Consider the following 22394-nt stretch of genomic DNA (forward strand, 5'->3'; position numbering starts at 1 on the left):
TGTTTGGTTGAGGAATACTATCTGCATCACATCACAAAACTGCCGTGTGTGTGTGTACGGGTAATATAAGTAAACAATTTGATAATCTTGATTGAACTTGGCAGTCAATCTTATTAATAGGTTGTAGAGGTATATGCTTTCATGTATGGGGGAATACACAGAATAATTTCGCTGACATTGAGTGATAGATTATTAGAATTTTCAAATTTAATGAGTATGTTATGGATGAATACTAATGTAGATTTTGACATCTGATGCAGTTGTTTTTGTCGTTTTTGTTCAGTTTTGGAGCAGATTTTGTGTTGTTATGAGCAGATTTATTGTGTAGCTATATGTGTTGGTTTAAGTAGATTTTATGGTGTAGCTGTTTGTGTAATTTTACAAAAAATTTTGTGTGTTTTTGGTACAATTGTTGCTGCTGCTCGTGCTTGAGTTTTATAATACCTCTGTAGTCGTTTTCTGCTTAGTTCAATCATTGAAGTTAACCTCTTTTCATAAATATTCCTTAATAATTAAAGAAACCTTCTCTGCATTTCTGCGTACCCATAGTGTATGTTACTTGGACTCTTCAAAAGTGTCGTTGAGTGTTGGATCCTTCAAAAGTAGTGCATATTTGGAGGATCCGATACGGATACTACAAGAAGTTTGAAAAGTCTGAGCTACACTATAGTATATAGCTTAAGAGCTTTTGGACTTTGAGCTTTTGGACTTTATAACAACTATGGCACCTCATAGTGGTGGAATTGAAACTTTTACTAAGTATGGTAAAATAATGTCAAGCTACTCAAGGATTGGTCTTATTATTAAGTAGTTTTGTTGGATAAGTATGTTTCAACCTAATACTGAGTAGGATAAAATGGATAAGTATGTATCAACCTATCCATGAGCTAAACCATAACCTTAGGCGTGCCTAATTCTTATAGGTAAATTCTTTATTCTTATATTGTATAAATATTAAAATTTTTGATTCAATATTAGGTATTATGGGTGTCCACATAAGTTAGGAAGATAGAACTACATCAATCTGGCAAAATTCCATATCCTAGATGAGATGAAAATGACGATCAAGTTCCTACAATACTAAGTAGTTTAACTGGATAAGTATGTTTTGGTCTTATTAACTTTTCTTCCATTATTAACTTGTCTTGATATCTATAATTTTATGAAAAGTTAAAAATTTGATGGCTGATTATTTGTAATTTTTAGGATAAAATAGAGGTTGTTATAGCTACTACCCTTTCGAGCTCATTAGATGATTCGCCAGAAGATTAAGAACTTGATATAAATTCCATGTACTTTGATGTTGCGGGGGAGCAAAAAAACATGTGTATGGATTTGGCTCTCAAGCTTCGACCTTATATAAAGATCAAAATTCTTCCAATTTATGCAATTTGTCTGTAGTCTCCGATCATGTTGCCGAAGAGCATATCAAAATACTTGAGAAAGAGGTGTTGCATATGAGAGAAAATCAAGAGAGAGTTCTTTAAGAGCGTGTAGAGGCCGAGGTGCAACAACGAGTAGTGCAGGAGGTCTCTCGTTTGAGGTAACAAAGTGATGATCGATTCAAATGTATGGAGGAGCAATGGTCTCGCATGATAAGCGATATGGCATTATCGTCTCCCTCATTTAGTAATCCTACTCTCCATAATAGGGACTCATCTAATACTTAAGTGTTTAATATTTTGAGACTTTAGTTACTTGAAGCGTCGACTTTAACATTGTCACACTTTTTTTGGGTAGTTATATGCTTTAAGTTTTAAATATTGGTAGATATTTGCTTATTGAAATTATGTTTTTGCATGTTTTAATTAATTTTAGACCTTTTTTAATTATAAATATGATATTATGTTTGTTTTGTTATGATGGTTAATTATTTCTGTGTTTTAAATTAATTAATTAATTATATATATATATATATATATTGTAACTATTGTTTATTAAAATTAAAAATTTGAATAAAATTTGTGACAAATTTAGTATGTCACAATCTATTCTATATGCGTCACTAATGTAGGTAAGAGAGCCACATTGTGATTAAATTAGTCCATCACAATTTATTCATGACGAAATAAATTGTCACAATTATTGTGACTAGATTTAAAAACTTGTTACAGAAACTATTCTATCACTATTTTATAACGTAATATTTTGTCAAAAATCTGTCACAAATTTGTGATGGAATTTAGCCTATATTGTGATGGATAGTCTGTCTCAGTTCTATCACAATAATGTTGTGAGAGAATTTAAATCCGTCACAATGAATTTATGACCCCCGTTTCTGAGATGTCCATTTTTCTAGTCACAAATCCATCACACTCAATGATTTGTGATGGATTTATGGCTAAAACGTCAACTTTGTCATTTTCTTGTAGTGCAATTGCTAGCTAATTTTGCCCAAAATTTCTTCTACGGTCTGTATTTATATTTTGTTATATATTAGCTAACTTTCAAAAATATTTATATAATGCTTAAACATTAAAAAAAAAGTACTAGCGCTTATACACCCTTAATATGACAAAGCATTAAAAAAAGTACTTACGCTAATACACCCTTAATATGACAAATACAAAGATTAACAAATGAAAAATTCACAAAAGCATGCTTACCTGCTAACTCGACTCTCGTAATATATTTTACATTGAGCTCTTTGCAATAATATTTACATTAATTTCATCATTAACAAAATTAACTCAACATAAATAGATTACAGGTTCATTCCTTTATGCCTTTGCCTCTGAATCTAAACTTTCAATTATGTGCGTGTTATTTTGGGATTTATGAAAAAATGAAGAATAAATAAGGTAAAATTTGTGAGTTAAGGCATAGCAAGAAGAAGACGTGAAGAAAATTAAGGAAAGAAGAAGTTTTTACCAACCTTAAGTGTTTTCCTCCATTAGTTAGCTACTATAATTTTACCTCCTTTTGTGTTTACTAATCTTTGTTGCCTTTTAATTGTTTTAATTAAAATAAGACTTATATGATTAACTTAACTCCATTGAGTGTAAGCACCCGGTTTGGATAAAGTTCGATGTTTGTCAATTAATGAAGAAACTGCAAGACATGAATGTTATCTCGGTTATTGAAATTGTTGATGAAGTTGACGTTGAGGTACCCATTGAAAAAAGGCTTCTTGTTGAAACCTTAGCTGCTCTGATGATGGATTTCAATGGTGAAGGCATCGAAGATTACAAGGAGACTGTTAATGCTTTAGTTGGAATGGGGTTTTATTCATATGCCCCAAAATAGTTGGACCTGGATCTGAAAAATAGGCCAACTCCTCCAGCAAACCTTCAAAACCTTCAAAAGAGGAGCCACCGGTGCTGAAACTCAAAGATTTTTCTGACCATCTTCAATATGCATTTTTTGATGATCATGATACATTGCCTATGATCATAGTAGCTGATATGGTATAGTGACAAGTGGAAGCACTTGTATCTGTAATGCAAAGGTACAAAATGGCTATTGGATGAACTAATGCGGATATTGACAAAATTTTATTGGGTATTTGCACCCAATAGATTCAATATGAAGAAGAGTGTACTCCAAGCATTGAACATTAGCTAAGACTCAACCGATCAATGCAAGAGATAGTGAAGAAAGACATAATTAATTCGCTTGATGCTGATGTCAAATACCAAATATTAGTGCCATGACCTGATGTCTCAGATCATAACGACACCTAATTGACACGACCCAAATTGGGGCCTAGTCATGTCAGGGGCCTCGAGTCCAATCGGGATCGGAGACCACCCCCAATACCCAATCATAACTGCCCTGCAATCTATGTCGGATGAATTTTGAACATATAACAAGATAAAACAATAAATATTCAAAGACAATAACATAATCCATAACCATAACCAATCAATAATCCAATCAAATATCCAACCGGTGTCAGCCCATATACCAATACCAATGCCAAGGCTGACACCAATACCGACACCTCCCATGCCCAAAGTTGATACATAGCCTCTGTTAAAAAACAATGAACATCCGATCGGGACATGCCCCTGACTATAGCCAAAACCAAAGTTCAAGAAACAAAAATAACATAAAGAATTCCATATCATGAAATGGAGCCTTTTGGAGTATAGAAGCTCACCACTTTAGTCTTACATAAATTCGAATCTAATCAGTGAGCAGGAGGAGTAGTATGACCAGTTCCTACATCACGTGGGGATACACCGCCCGAAGATGGGTTAGCAAGTGAACACTAGCATGTATTTAGGAATAAGATAAAATAATGCCAATATTTACAACCAAGTAACTAACCAAGTGCAATCACATTCATCCATATATATATATTCCATGCTGAAAAAGGGAATCAAGTTTAGCATGCATTTAAAATCTTAACCTGGGTTGTGTATTTTGACTGTCCTAAAATCACCCATGGGCTATATGGGCTCAGTGCTACCCCCTGAACGAGCCCCAGTGCATGTAGCTACACGAACCAGACATATCATAGGGGTTGAGGATTCCTGTATATCCTTCGCCCTTCATGATACATATATACAAGTATAACTTAGGGGATTTCCATGTACCCTACAAGTATTTGATCACTATGACCATATATGATCACTATGACCAACCCTTATATCGATAAACATGAGATTTAAGTATATGTCAATTGGACTCATACCTTCACGGTCAGCTATCACACCCCACTATTATTTCCCAATTAAAACCTTTAGCGCATAACCCAACCACCAATTCCAAGAGTTAATTACCAAGTCATTATGAAGTGGTATCATCATACCGACCATAGATTGCAAGCAATGTCATTAGCCAACACTTAGGTAATTCCGATGTACCCCATGGACTCTATTATAAAGATAACTTGAGGGATTCCCATGTACCCCACAAGGTTTTTAAAACCAAAGCCATGGCCACCAAGGCCTTTCCAAACCATTTACAACCAACCAAACCAATTTAAGTTCCATTACCATATTATGCATCAAAGATTTCAATAAAGATCAAACTATGTGACCAAACCATTCTCATAGACATTTTAACAAACATATTGAGGGCATATAGGTTTCAAAACCAAAATCAAGAACCAATTAACCATTCTTATGCAGCCACATGTTTAAAAAAACATTATAACACGAAAAACTATAAATAGAACATGGGAAAACATTACCTAACCATTAGTAACCAAAACTCCCAACATATATTTTAAAACCAACATAAACCCACGATTATTCCATGAAAATCTTTAAGTAAAATATGCTTTTAGTTGAACTAACAATGAGGGAGGAGTAACATGCCTTAGACAATGAGGAAGACGAAGAGAAACGACGCTTTAGAGCCTTAATTGATTGCCTTGAAGAAAACCCTAAGCTTCCTTGACCCAAGAGCTTGAGAGAGATTTAAGAGTGATTTGAGTGTTTGATTTGGGAATAGTAGGTTAATAAAGTCCTACGAGTGTTTTAAGTCGTGGGGTAAAAACAAGTTATGAGGGGAAATGTCCAGAATACTCCCAACTTAAACTGTAAAAATTTCCGCAGGTAGGTACGGTTTGTCCCCTCCACTCATACCTATATCATACGAGTAGTACCATCTAGTCGTACCCAGAGCAGAAGGTTGGGCATCCACACACTGTCCACCATATGACTCCTCTTGCTCCACTCATACCCATACCATACAACTAGTACCCATAAGTCATATCCAAGACAAAATCAAATGGGTTAGACACTGGACAATGTACGACTCCACTATATTACTCATACCCTATCCTTACGGCTCATAGTAAGTCACTCGTACTAAGAGCCAAGTCAAGTTACTAAGTTTTAGATTAAGTGAAGGATCAATCCAACGACAAATCACCAACCATACGACCCATACCATCAAATCGTAACCACAATAGAAACTTGACCACCAAGCAGTGGACATCCTACGAGATGGGTCACCTGACCCATACCCTCACCATAAGACTCATATGGTAAGTTTTATGATACGCAGAAAGATGAAAACTCAGGAAATTTCCAAGGGCCAAAACCTCGTGTGTTTCAGTTCTCTCCTGCTAGGATCATTCGTCCTCAAATGATGGAACAAGGCAGTACAAGTACGATTTACACCCCCAACACCTCGACTTTGACCTTTAACTAAGTTAGAAAACAAAGATGCAAGGAAGTTAATCCTTTATTTAAAAAAGTTTGAAAACAAAAGTATGATGAAGAACACATACCTTCCACATGAATTTTTAGAGCGAAAAATAGGAGTAGAAACTTGGAATTCATGTCCTCTTCCGCCTCGCAAGTAGCCTCTTCGACCTTGTGGTTCCTCCATAGATCCTTGAACAAAGCTACATCTTTGTTCTGCAGTCGACAAACCTTCATATCCAAGATCTTAATTGAGATCTCCTCATAAGAAAAAGAATCCAAAATACCAATATCCTTGACAAACACGATTTGAGACGGATCACCCATACACTTCCTCAATATCAATATAGAGACATGGAACACTGGATGAATGGAGCTCAAACTAGAAGGCAACTCTAACTTATAAGCAATATTACCAACCCTTCTCAAAACCAAGTACGGACCAACATAATGGGGACTGAGCTTCCCCTTCTTACCAAACTGCATCACTCCTTTCATGGGAGATACCTTCAAGCATACCCTATCCCCAATCTCAACCCTAGGCCCTACACCCACATAGCACTTTTGGTGACTTTGGGTAGCTTAAGCCTATCCCAAATCACCTTCACCTTCTCCATGTCTTGGTGAACCAAATCCTGGAAAAACATCTTTGCCTCACCAACCTCGAACCACCCAATAGGAGATCTACACATCTTACCATACAAGGCTTTAAATGGAACCATCACAATGCTAGAGTGGTAGCTATTATTGTGAGCAAACTCTATAAGACGCAAATGCTTAACAAAACTACCAACATAGTCAATCACGCAAGCACGAAGCATATCCTTCAGTGTTTGAATAGTTCTCTCTGCTTGCCCATTCTACTGGGAGTGGAAAGCAGTACTCATACTAACCTTAGTCCCCAACCCTTTTTGAAATAACTACCAAAAGTGAGATGAAAACTACATACCATGATCCGATATGATAGAAACAGGTACTCTATGAAACTTCATAATCTCATGGAGATACAACCTTGCATAATCCTCCGCTAAGAAGTTAGTCCTTACTGGCAAAAAGTAAGCCAACTTCATCATCCTATCCACAATGGCCCAAACTGAATCAAATTTATTCTGAGACCAAGAAAGACTGGTAACGAAATCTATATTGATCACTTCCCACTTTCATTCGGGAAACTCAATTTCTTAATACAAACCTCTAGTCCTCATATGCTCAACCCTCACTTGCTGACACACCATGCACTTGGCTGCGAAATTAGCCACATCCTTCTTCATATTGTTCCACCATTACACCTCTTTAAGGTTGATATATTTTCATCAAACCTGGATGAACAACATAGCCTGACTCATGCGCCTCAACCAAAATCCTTTATTGCAACCCATCGACATCGGGAACGCATAATCTCTCTTGGTACACCAAAGTACCATCACCACTAATCTCAAAGGCCATCACCCTATGCCCACTAACGTTACCCTTGATCCTCATCAATACGAGATCTAACACATGATTCTCTTTAATTTCAGCACTAAGAGACAACCGTGCCACTTTCTGAATGAACACTCTACCATCTTCAGAGTCAAAGAGATGAACTCCAAGGTTTTCCAAACGGTGAATATCCTTTACAAACTCCCGCTTCTCCTTATCCACATGAGCTAGACTCCTCACGGACAACCTGCTAAGAGCATCAACAACCATATTAGCTTTACTTGGATGGTAGTGAAGACTCATGCCATAATCCTTGAGCAGCTCAAGCCATCTCCTTTGCTTGAGGTTAAGCTCTTTCTGAGTAAACACATACAACAGGCTTTTATGATTAGAAAAGATATCCACATGTACTTCATACAAATAGTGACTCCAGTTTTTCAGTGCGAATACCACAACTAAAATTCCAAATCATGAGGTGGATATTTTCTCTCATACATCTTCAACTGCCTAGAGGCATAAGATATCACCTTTCTATGTTACACCCGAACACAACCAAGCCCAATATAAGAAACGTCACAATAGACCACAAACCTATTCGTGCCATCAGGCTAAGTCAAAATTGGAGCTGAAGTTAGCTTATCCTTCAACTTCTCAAAACTACACTCACAAGCTTCACACCACAAGAACTTTACCTTCTTTTGATTCAACTTAGTCAATGGGACAGCTATAGAAGAAAAACTCTCTATGAACCTTCTTTAGTAACCAACTAAACCCAAGAAATTCCGAATGTCGATTAGAGTCGTGGGTTTAGGCCACTTTTTAACCACCGCAACCTTCTGCGGATCTACCATGATCCCCTTACTAGAAATAATATGACCTAAAAAGTGATAGAGTTCAACCAGAATTCATATTTTGAAAACTTAGCATACAACTGCTACTCTCTCAAGGTCTACAATATCAAACGAAGGTGATCGATATGATCCACCTCACTCTTAGAGTACACCAGAATATCATGTATGAACACAATGATGAACAAGTCCAGAAACTGATGGAAGACCCTATTCATCAAATCCATGAATGCCGTCAGGGCATTGGTCAACCAAAAAGACATAACCAAAAACTCATAATGCCCATACCAAGTATGGAAGGAAGTCTTAGGGATATCCTTCTCCATAATCTTTAACTGATGATAGCGGAATCAAAGATCAATCTTGGAGAAATACTTAGCACTTTACAACTAATCAAACAAATCATCTATCCTTAGGAGGGGATACTTATTCTTTACCATCACCTTATTCAACTGTCGATAATCAATACACATCCGAAAGGAACCATCCTTCTTACGCACTAACAACACTGGTGCACCCCACAGGGATACACTAGGATGGATCAAACCCTTATCTAAAGGATCCTTTAATTGCTCCTTAAGATCCTTCAACTCAGCTGGAGTCATTCTATACGAAGGAATAAAAATTGGATGAGTGTCCGTAACAAGATCAATCCCTAACTCAATCTCCCTATCATGAGGAACACCCGGAAGGTCATCAGGGAAGACCTTAGGAAATTCATTTACCGCAGGGATAGAATGCAAATATAGACCCTCTGAGTTAGAATCTTTAACTCAGACTAGATGATAGAGACGCCCCTTAGAGATCAACCTTCGAGCTCTATGATATGATATGAACTTTTCCTTAGGAGTTAGGGAACCCACCCCTCACTCAATAACTGACTCATTAGGGAAATTAAAGACAACCTTACGAGTTCAACAATCTAGAGACACATAGCACGAGTGTAATTAATCCATTCCCAGTATGACATCAAAATCCACAATATCTAATTCAAACAAATCCACCATAGTTTTTTTTACCACCAATAGATACCGCATACCCTTATAGACTCTTTTAGTAATCACAGAGTCACCTACCAGAGTAGAAACAAAAAAAGGGCCTAAAGTAAACTTGAGACCAAAACCAAAATACACAGCCACAAATGGGGTCACTTAAGATAGAGTGGACCTCAGATCAAGTAAATAGTACACATCATGAGAAAAAAGTTTTAACATACCAGTCACGACATTAGGCAATGCCTCAGACACTTATCAGGTAGCGAGAACATAGAGACAGTTTCGACCAATGCCAGATCCAAATGGTGTACCCTTTGGTATCAGAGCTGAAGAAGAGGAAACTAGAACCTTGCTTGCCCCAAAAGGAACCTTGGCCACTGGAAAGTTCTTAATAATATGCCCTGGATGACCACAGTTGAAGCACTTGTCACTTCACTTATCACAGAACCCTCGATGCAGTCTACCACAAAATCTGCAAGAAAGATATAATGAAGCTGACTGAGCCCCACCAGCTTGAGATTAGGCACCCTATGCCCTAAAGTTATTGCCACCATGGAAATGTTATCACCCGATAGCTTTAGGTAGGGAGCACTAGCTGTCGAATAAAACGCCGAATCGCCCCACTTTATCTTAGACCAATTACCACCATCCTTGTCACTCTGTTGTTGGTTACCACCCTTCTTAGAGAACATAAGCTTATTGCCCTGCCCCTCTACTATCTCAGCCTACTTCTTCTTTTCTTTCTCTACCTATTGCATGTATACCACCAACCTGGAGATATCTATGTCTTTGATCTATAAGGCTGTATTACTTTCCAAAATCAAGTCTCGAGACAAAGAGGATGCAAACTTCTTTATCGCCCCCAATACTAGAAACCAACTCTAGAGCATACCACAATAACTGGTGAAACTTCAAGGCATACTCCTTGAATCACATCTTACCCTGCTTTAGGTTAACAAACTCTTCTGCTTTCGTTTCCCTCAACTCCTGAGGAAAGAAGTGGTCGGAAAAAGCTTTATAAAAATCTTCCCATAGAGATGTCTTAACATCATCACCCCTTACCTGATCCCATTCTTCGTACTATTGGTATGCCATATCTTTCAGCTGGTAGGCGGTAAACTCCATGCCCTCCATATTCATGGCATGCATAACATGAAAGATTTTTTCTATCATATTTATGGAATGCATAACACGAAAGATTTTTTCTATCTCATCCAAAAAACCTTAAGGATCCCCCTCTACCTTAATAGCAGTAAAGGTTGGAGGGTTCAACCTTATGAGCTGGCCAACCCTTGTGGCCTTAGAATACAGAGTAACAGAAGCACCATGCTCAAACTGAGTAGCTACCAACTGTCCCAACATATTTATAGATTGAAAAAACTCATCGTTTGTCACATCAGCCTGAGGAGTTTGATATGGACTAGAGAGAATTGGAGGAACTCCAGAATTATCCTGAATTGGACCCCTAGATTGGGTATAGATCCTATGAGCAGAGCGTTTCCCATCAACATTATCACCAGTTAGGATAAAAGAGTTTTTGTAAGCTTTGGATCATCGAGGCATGATTTGAAAAGCGAACAAATAGGAATTAAAAAAGAATTTAGGACTTAGACTCTACAACTTGAGAACAGAACACAAGAAAGGAAAACATTCCTAAATGTCTTGTATAATCTCCCTAATAAGTGTGGGATGCTACACATCCTTAAAACAAACTTTGATCGACGTGGCTTTGAGGAACTCTCAACTGGCCATGAACCTAGGGCTCTGATACCAATATGACACGATCTGAACCAGGTCCTAGTCATGTTGGGTGGCTCGAGTCCAATCGAGACTGGAGACCACCGCCAATACCCAATCACAACTGCCCTACAACCTATGTGGGATGAATTCTGAACATATAATAAGATAAAACAATAAATACTCAAAGACAATAATAGAATCCATAACCATAACCAACCAAAAATCCAATCAAATATCCAACTAGTGTCAGCCCAAATACCAATACCAACACCAAGGCTGACACCAATACTGACACCACCAATGCCTAAAGTAGTCACACAAAGCCTCTATCTAAAAAAAATAAACATCCGATTAGGACATATCTCTAACCATAGTCAAAACCAAAGTCCAAGAAGCACAAATAATATAAAGAATTACATATGATGAAATGAAGCCTTTCGGAGTATGGAAGATCACCAATTTAATCTGTCACAAAGTTGTCCCCGAATCTAATCATTAAGCAAGAGGAGCAGTATGGTCGGTGCCTGCATCGCATACAGTGCTGAAGATGGGTTAGTAGGTAAACGCTAACATATACTCAGGAATAAGGATAAAATAATTCCAACATTTAAAACCAAGTAAGTAACAAAGTGCAATCATATTCATACATATATATTTATATATATATTCCATATCGGTAAAGGGAACCAGGTTATGTATGCATTTAAAATCTTAACCTGGGCTGTATAGCTTGACCATCCTAATATCACCCATGGGCTATATGGGTCTAGTGTTACCGCCTGAACGAGCCCTAGTGCATGTAGCCATACGAACCGTAGATATCATAGGGGTTGGGGATATCCATTTACCCTTCGCCCTCCTTTATACATACATACAAGTATAACTTAGGGGATTCTCATGTACCCCACAAGTATATGGTCACCATGACCAACCCTCATGTTGGCGAACATGAGTTCCTAGTGTCCATCCATCGGACTCACACCTTCACAGTAAGCTACTCATACCCCACCATTATTTCCCAATTAAAACCATTAGCACATAACCAAACCACTAATTCCAAGAGTTAATTACCAAGGCATTATGAAGTGGTATCGTCTCACTGACTATAACTAGTAAGCAATATCATTAGCCAACACTTAGGGAATTCTCATGTACCCCACAAGGTTTTTAAAACAAAAGCCATGGATACCAAGGCCTTTCTAAACCCTTTAAAACCAACCAGACCAATTTAAGTTCCATTCCCATATTATGCAATGCAAAGATTTCAATAAAAGTCAAACTATGTGACAAAACCATTCTCATGGGCATTTTATCAAACATGTTGAGGGAATATAGTTTCCAAAACCAAAATAAAAATCCAATTAACCATTCCTATGGAACCACATGTTTAAATCAATATTATAACATGAAAAACCATTAATAGAACATCGGAAAACTTTATCCAACCATTAGTAACCCAAACCCCCAACATACATTTCAAAACCAACACTAACCTACAATTATGCCATGAAACCCATTAAGTGAAACATGTTTATAGTTGAACTAATAATGAGGGAGGATTAACATGCCTTAGACAATGAGGAATATAACCACCCTTTAGAGCCTTAATTGATTGCCTTGAATAAATCCCTAACCTTCCTCAACCCAAGAGCTTGAGAGATATTTAAGAGTCATTTGAGAGTGTTCGATTTTGGAATAGTAGGTTAATAAAGTCGCAAGTGTTTTAAGTTGTGGTGTTAAAAGAAGTTTTGAGGGAAAATATCTAGAATACCCCTAACTTAAACTATAAAAATTCCTGTAGGTGGGTATGGTTGGACCCCTTCACTCCTATCCAAATCATATGAGTGGTACCATCCAGTCATACCCAGAACATAAGGTTGGACATCCACACACTATCCATCATACAAATCCCCTTTCCCCACTCGTACCCATACCATATGACTAGTACCCATAAGTTGTATCTAAGATAGAATCATAGGGGTTAGACATTGGACAACGTATGACTCTATTATACAACTCGTACCCTATCTTTATGGCTCATAGTGACCCACTCGTACTTAGAGCTAAGTCATGTCACTAAGTTTCAGATTAAGTGAAGGATCAACCCAACGACCCATCACCAACCATACGACCCATACCACCAAACTGTAACCACAACAGAAACTTGACCACCAAGCACTGGACATCCTAAGATATTGGTCACCTGACTCATACCCTCAATATACGACTCGTATGGTGAGTCATATGATCCATAGAAGGCTGAAAACTAAGGAAAATTCCAAGTGCCAAATCCCAAGGTGTTTCACTACTCTAACCCACCAGTTGGTTAGTTAATCTATATCCTTAGAATAGAAGGTAACCAGATAATAAAAGAAGAGATAACCAAACTAAATAAATAAGGAAAGAGAACTATAAGAAAGAAATTTACCCCCAAGACCTGGTGAGTTTAGTACAAGAGCCACTAGAAAAACAAGAGTACAAGATAAATATAATACACACACACATAAATATATGTATATGTATATGTATATATATATATATACATATATGTATATTTGTGTGTATATCCCTCTTTCTCTTTATATATATATAGATATATACACACTAAAAATCTATCTCTAAAATACAAAGTAAAGATAAGAACAACAAAAAAGGGAGAGCAAGAAAAACTCTGAACGCTAGGAGCTCACACAAAATCTCCGATCCATTGTCACTTTGCATAATACATATGTCAACGATATGAACTCATACTATGATTTGCAAGGAATAGAAGTGTAGTATCAGTACCAAACATGGGGTACTTAGTAGGCACCTACCGACTTAGCTCCAAAGATAATGCAAGTGTAAATTACACATGAGGAAAGAATATGAATTAGAAGAAACTAACTAAGATACAAAACACAATAAGGATAATAGAGGTGTAAAGGTAAACTATCGTATTCTACTAATAACTGGTATGCGTGATTTCTACACAATGGCTAGCTAAAAGTATACAACAGTAGTATAAAGAAAGAGATATACAATAATAGTATGAAGAAATATAGTGATATACCAAAAAATAGCTAGAGAAGAAATAAATATACGACAACATTGTATAGGAGGCTAAACACGAAGGTACTAACCTCAGAGGGCTAGTCTAACAACCTAAGTCACTGTAAGAATTTCACTTAGACAAACCAATTATAGTGGCATGTGCCAAGTATCATTCGCAAATTAAGAGAATCGTAAGATAATCAATACTATGGCTAGTAATGCTAAAGGAGAAATGTTCCACAAAATGTAACTAAAAATCTAGTACATGCCAATAGCTACCTTACAATGAGCTCTAAAATAATAACCAAAGAATAAAACAATTGAATAAGATCAGACAAATAATACCCTAACTGGGCCCATAAACCTAGAAGGTGCATAACAACAAACATAACCTAACCAAAACTTCATAAGACCAACAGGTACAAATAACAACTAATCATACTAGTGATGGCCAATGCATATGACCTAATAACATAATCAGAACCAGGGCCTCATCATGTCGAACCTCTTAAGTATGATCAAGACCGGAGACCACCCCTATACCTAATCCAACCAACTAATATACAACCCGCGTTGGATGAATTTTGAGCCATATAACAAGATAGAGTATTGAACTTTTAATGAATTTGGGATAAGTCTAGAACTGACCCCAACCCAACCAAGTCATACCATCTAAACCAAACCAAAGCGTAATATACCCAAGTCCATAGTTGTCCATACAAAGCTTCAAAATAATGTCCAAGAATATCTACTCGGGACATTTCCCCGACCATAGGCAAAAAGAAATGTCAAGAGAATAGTAAAAGCATAAGATAAACCATAACATGAAATAGGCCTTTGGAAGAATGAAAGATCACCACTTTAGTGTGACTCAAGCTTTCCCCGAATCACCAAGTCACTGAGTAGGAGGTGTGATAGTATAGTTTATTCCTGCATCGCGTGGGGATACAACGCCTGAAGTTGGTTTAGTATGTGAATGCTAGCATGTACTCAGTAGTAAGGTTGAAATGATGCCATTATTCAAAACTAAAGTAAATAACCATATGCAATCACAAACATATATATATATATGTCATGTTGGGATAGGTAACAGGGTTTAGCATGCATTAAAAATCTTTAACTTAGGTTGTGTAGCTTTATCATCATAATTCATCCACGAGCTATATGGGTCTAGTGTTACCCCCTGGATGGGCCCCAGTGTGTGTAACCACATGAACCGGAGATATCATAGGGGTCAAGGATTCTTATGTACCCTTCTACCTCTATGATACGTATATACAAGTATAAACTTAGGGGATTCCCATGTACCCTACAAGTATATGGTCACTATGACCAACCCTCTTGTCGGCAATGAGTTTCCAGTGTTCGTCCATCAGACTCACATCTTCACGGTTAGCTATCACAACTCGCTGTTATTGCCCAATTAAAACCTTTAACATATAATCAAACCACCAATTTTAGAATTTAATTACTAAGGCATTATGAAGTGGTATAGTCAAACCGACTTTAGCTTACAAGAAATGTCATTCGCCAACACTGAGGGGACTCTCATGTACCCCACGAGATTTGCAATTAAACCAAATCTATAGCCACCAAGGCCTTTCCAAACCATTTAAAACCAACCAAACAAATTTAAGTTTCATTATAATACTATGCAATGCAAAGATTGCCATAAGAGTCAAACTATGTAACAAAATCATTCTCATTGGCATTTATCAAACATGTAGGGCATGAAGTTTCCAAAACCAAAACCAAGCATCAGTTGACTATTCCCATTCAACCACATGTTCAAACCACTATTATAACATAAAAACCATAAGAAAACATGGGAAAACACTATCCAACAAAGAACAACCAAAAACCCCTAACATATATTTTAAAACCAAATATATACCATAATATTACCTTGAAAACAATTCATTAAAACATGCTTTTAGTTGAACTAACAATGAGGGAGGAGTAACATACCTAAGTTATAAAGATTCACGAAGATATTTTGATCCTTAAGACTCTAGATGACCACCTTGAAAAAACCCTAGCCCAATCTTCTTGAGAGGTTGTTAGAGAAAGTTTATAGAGTGTTTTTAATCTTCTAAAGTGTGAAAAAGATAACTAATTAGGGTCATAAGAAGTGGGGTTTTAAGGGATTGGGGTGGGAATTATCAAAAGTATCCTCAGCTTAAAAGTTGTAGAAGACTCGCAAGAGGGTACGGTTGGACCCATCCACTCATACCCACATCATTTGATTGGTACCTTCCACTCGTACCTTGATCAGAAAGTAGACAACATATTTTGTCCAACATATGACTCCTTCACCTAATTCATACTATCACCATACAACTAGTACTCTTCAAGTTATACCCTAAGTAGAAACATCTTGGCTAGACACTAGACAATATATGATTTGGGCCCTACCTCTCGTATTATATATATATGACTCATATAATGTCTTCTCATACCAAGAATAGAACTTGGCAAATATCACACTGACTAACATACGACTAGGGTCCTAGACCTATACCTACACCATACGAGTTAGGGTGTAGGTCGTATGATGATCAGAAGGTTCAAAATCGAGGAGATTTTCAAGGGCTGAAACTCAGGGTGTTTCAATTCTTCCACACTTGGATCATTCATCCTAGAATCATGGGACAAGGCATTACAAGCACGATTAAACCCCCAAACATCTCTACTCTTACTTTAACTAAGTTAGAAAACAAAGTTGCTAAGTAATTCTTCAATCTACCTTTAACAAAGACGTTAAAAATACATATACACCTTAAGAACGATTATTTAAAAAAGAGAGTAAGAATGAGTAATCAGACTCCATGTCTCCTTCAGCTCCCAACAGAGCTCATTCCTAAGCAACCAATGCATCTAATATCCCTGAAATAGGACCACACTCTTCACCAATATTTTATCATAAAGACAATACTCCTCCATCTCAACCTCTCAAATTCCCCCACAAACACATAACTAGAGGGCCTGAGTTTAACCGCACGCCCATCCCATGCTAAGGACTAATCAAGAGTTAAAGGTGCTAGTGAAAGCCATGAGACCCTATACTTTACATTACTCTGATAATACCACCCCATCTATCACTATAATCAAGAAACCTTAGGTCTTAATCAAGGAGCTATAACCACATAGCACAGTGGGTAGGTATCTATCAACCCTTCAATATTCAACCTGCCTCGCTACCCTTGCTTTATGGATCTCCCACCTAAGAGCTAGAATTTCAATTACTATCACAAAGGTTTTCACCACACCTCTCCTCCTTAACTTTTTCATAAGACAAAGTTCTTCTTATTCTTACATCTACTCTTATAACCTTAGCTCTAGTAGTCACCATAAAATTTCATAACCAAGGACGTCTACTCCCTCATCCTAAAATATTACTACGCTTCCATAGCCACTACCACCCTAACATAAGAAGGGTCATTGAGGAACTAAAGTACAAATATTAACAATGAGAGGGGGGGGGGTACTTCTCAATTACAACTCCAATTTGTCATTCTACTCAAGGTGAGACCTGCAAAATAAAACATGGCACATTAGGAATGAGGTACTTCATAACAACCATCTAGGTTATAAATGAAGGATCATTTCAACATAAACATACCATAGCATAATTGTTTAGGGCTGGGTACTGGGAGAAACAAGACAACATATATCATGGGTACTATAACGTAAAGCTGAGATTCATATTCAAAGAACAAATCGAGGATTGTTGCTTGAAACTACTATTTCTTGGAACCAGGCATGACATGATACATGAATATATAGATCATGAATGTAATGACATAGAGCTTGAACACTTGGAAGTTCGAATTTTTGAGAACTATTATTGCCTTTGGTTTAGGGACTGGAGTATGGACATACACAGTATGTAAAATGCAAACTTTAGGCATAACCACTATTAGAATGCATGCAACACTAGTAGAGTGCCCTCTCAACTGTGATAAAAGGGAATCACTAAAATAGGAGTAAAGTCACCTTTACTATCCCTTTGAAGTCCACTACTAGGATAAAATCTAATATTAGCCCTCGATCTCCATCTTACTACACCTTAAGGGGTATGCCCATGGATATGCACTAGGGACACTCAACTCTATTATCCTTAAGACCTCGTCTATCCGAATGCTGCCTAGAGTTCAGCCTAGTCTTACCAACTCCAGTCCCTAATCCATTCAATGACTTATACCTCAATCCATCAGCTCAACATGGACCTCTGGCCTATCTATCACAATTTCTCCATTCCTATATCCCCTGATGCATCAACCTTGTCTCTTTCTCACAACCCACTAGGCCCACCAATCTACCCCCACAACTCTCGCTTTTCTACCATTGAGCTAACATACTCCTTTCACTAAATCGATACCTAGGGTTCAAACTTAGTATCTATCAACCATAACATTACTAACAGAGTACCCCATGTAAATTATACATATATTGTCCACCCCACAAAGAGATCACCCTTATTTTCGTATTAACCCACCGATAACCTATACATACCCAAAGGAAACCATCTTTCTTATGCACAAAAAAATGGAAAAACCCCATGGAGAAACACTAGGGCAGAAAAGTACTTATCAAAAGGATACTTCGGTTGTTCCTTAAGCTCATTCAACTCGACTGGAGTCATTCAATAAAGAGGAAATAAAAATAGGATGAGTGTCCAGAACAAGATCAATCCAAACTTAATTTCCCTATCGGGACACCAGGAAGCTTATCGAGAAAGACCTCGAGAATTTCATTCACCACCAGGAAAATGCAAAGAAGGACCCCTTGACTTAGAATTTTTAAACTGGATCAGATGATAGAGACACCCTTTGGAGATTAACCTCCAAGCTCTAAGATGTGATATGAACTTCTTCTTAGGAGCTAGGGAACCAACCTCCCACTCAATAACTAGCTTATAAGGAAATTTGAAAATGACCTTATGGGTCTGATAGTCTAGAGATGAGTAGAATAAGTACAACTAATCCACCCCTAATATGACATCAAAATTAACCATATCTAACCAAATAGATCTACCAAAGTCTTTCGACTGCCTATAAATACCACACAACCCTTGTAGACTTTTCTAGTTATCATAGAGTCACCCATCGAGTTAGAAATATAAAAGGGTCCAGAATAAACTCGGGACCAAAACCAAGCATAACCACAAATGGGTCACATAAGAAAATTGGACCCTGAATTAAGTAAGTACACATCATGGGAAAAGAATTTTAATATACCAGTAATGACATCAAGCGATGCCTCTTACTCCTATTGGGTAGTGACATTATAAAGACAGTCTCAACCAGTGCCGAAGCCAGAACAGCACCCCTAGATACAGAAATGGTAATCAGGATCTTATTTTACCTAGTGGTAATCCTTATGGGGCACTCCTACTGCATATGAACCAACTAACCATAGCTAAAATATTTATTCCTTCCCTTATAGCAATAATCATAGTGAAATCGACCATAAAACTAGTAGGAAGGATAGGGTGGGGCTTACTGACCTCCACCAGCCTTAAAATGATATTCACCAGAAGACCGAGGATAAGGGACACTGATAATCACATGGGAACTCCCCAGATTCCCTTGCTCAGACCACTGTCCACCACCTCTACCACTATTTCTTTAACCTCTTCCCTAGTCAGAATACTGGGATTTCTTGCTCTACCTATTTTATGCCTTTTCTTATTCCTTCTTATGCCAATAATACTAGACTGGCATGGTAAAGATTCCACTATCTAGGTCAACAGATGAATAAAACATCAAAAATTAGCATTGGTAACAACTTCTTGAGGTGACTGAGAATGAGTGTCTCCTTTGGGAGAAGGGTCAGTGGAAATTGGTGGAACTCCATGGAGGAAATCAAAAACTGCAACCCTTGACCAAGTTTGTACCCTATGGTTGGATAATATCTATCTATGTCATCCTCAAGTAGAACCTGTGAGTTTCCACGAGCTTCAGATCATTAAAAGGGTATGATCTGAAAGATGAACAAAATAAGATATAGGGGAGAGTTCAATACCTTAGACTCTATAGCCTAAAAATAGAACTACAAGAAAGTGAAACATTCCTAAATGTCACGTAGCCTCTCCCTTATAAGTGTAGCACGCTACACACCTATAAAAAATACTCTACTCGACATGGTTTTGTGGAAATCCCATGATACCAAAACCTAGGTTTTGATACCAATTTGACATGACCCAAACCAGGGCCTCTTCATGTCGGGCATCTCAAGTCTGATTGGGATCGGAGACCACCCATATACCCAATCCAACCAACCAATATACAACCTGTATCAGATGAATTCCAAACATATAACAAGATAGAGTATTATAATTTCAATAACTTTATAATAATTCTAGAACCAAGACCATACTGTCTAAACCAAAATAAACCATAATATACCTAAGTCCACAGTTGTCCATACAAAACCTCTAAATAATGTCAAAGAATATCTAGTCGGGACATGCCCCCCGACTATAGCAAAAAAGAAATATTAAGAGAATAATAAAAGAATAAGATAAACCATAACATGAAATGGTCCTTTCAAAGAATGGAAGCTCACTACTTTATTCTGACTCAAGCTATCCCCGAATTGCCAAGTCACTAAGAAAGAGGTGTGATAGTATGGACAGTCCTACATCGCGTTGGGATACAACTCTCGAAGATGGGTTAGCGAGTGAACGCTAGCATATACTCAAGAGTAAGGATAAAATAATGCCATTATTCAAAATCAAAGTAAATAAGAATATGAAATCAGATACATATATATATATATCATGTTGGGAAAGGAACCAGGTTTAGCATGCATTAAAAATCTTTAACTTGGGTTGTGTATATTTAATGTATAATCCACCCACAGGCTATATAGGTTCATTGTTACCCCCTAGATGTGCCATGGTGCATGTAGCCGCATGAACCGGAGATATCAAAGAGGCTGGGGATTCCCGTGTACCCTTTTCCCTCCATGATACATTTATACAAGTATAAAATTAGAGGATTACCATGTACCCCACAAGTATATAGTCACCATGACCACCCTCATGTCGGCAAACATGAGTTTATAGAGTTTATCCATTGAACTCAGACCTTCACGGTTAGCTATCACAACCCATCATTATTGCCCAATTAAAATATTTAACACATAATAAAACCACAAATTCTAGAATTTAATTACTAAGGCATTATGTAGTGGTATCTTCATACCCGCTATAACTTGCAAGCGATGTCATTATCCAGCACTTAGGAGATTCCTATGTACCCTACAAGATTTTTAATTAAACCAAAGTAATAGCCACCAAGGCCTTACCAAACCATTTAAAACCAACCAAACCAATTTAATTTCCATTACCATATTATGCAATGCAAAGATTTCAATAAAAGTCAAACTATGTGACAAAATCATTCTCATTGACATTTTATCAAATATATTGAGGGAATGAAGTTTCCAAAACCAAAACCAAGAATCAATTAACAATTTTCATGCAACCACCATTATAACATAAAAACTATAAGAAAACATGGAAAAACATTATCCAACCAAGAACAACCAAAACCCTTAATATATATATTTTATAACCAAATCAATACCACAATATTACCATGAAAACCATTCATTAAAACATGCTTTTAGTTGAACTAAAAATGAGGGAGGAGTAGCATGCCTGAGGTACGAAGATTCACAAAGAGATTTTGATCCTTAAGCCTCTAGATAACCACCTTGAAGAAACCCTAGCCTAATCTTCTTTAGAGGTTATTATAGAAATTTTAAAGAGTGTTTTTAATATTCTAAAATATGAAAAGGATGCCCAATTAGGGTTATAATATGTGGGGTCTTAAGGTATTGGGGTGGGAATTATCAAAAATACCCTTAGCTTAAAAGTTACAGAAGACTCGGAGGAGGGTATGGTTGGACCCCTCCACTAGTACCCACATCATACGAGTGGTGCATTTTATTTGTCCCTTGATCAGAAATTTGGACACCACATTTTGTCCAACATACGACTCTCTCACCTAACTCGTACCATCACTATATGACTAGTACTCTTCAATTCGTACCAGAAGCAAAAACATCTAGGGTAAATGCTGGACAACATATGATTTGGACCCTACCTCTCATAGCGTGTACATATGACTCATATGATGTCTTCTCGTACCAAGAGCAAAACTTAGAAAATATCACACTGATCAATATACGACTAGGGTCCTAGACCCATACCCATACCATACGAGTCAGGGTGTAAGTTGTAT

This window comes from Capsicum annuum, chromosome 3 (genome assembly GCF_002878395.1).
Source record: "Capsicum annuum cultivar UCD-10X-F1 chromosome 3, UCD10Xv1.1, whole genome shotgun sequence".
In the NCBI taxonomy this organism is placed as follows: Eukaryota; Viridiplantae; Streptophyta; class Magnoliopsida; order Solanales; family Solanaceae; genus Capsicum; species Capsicum annuum.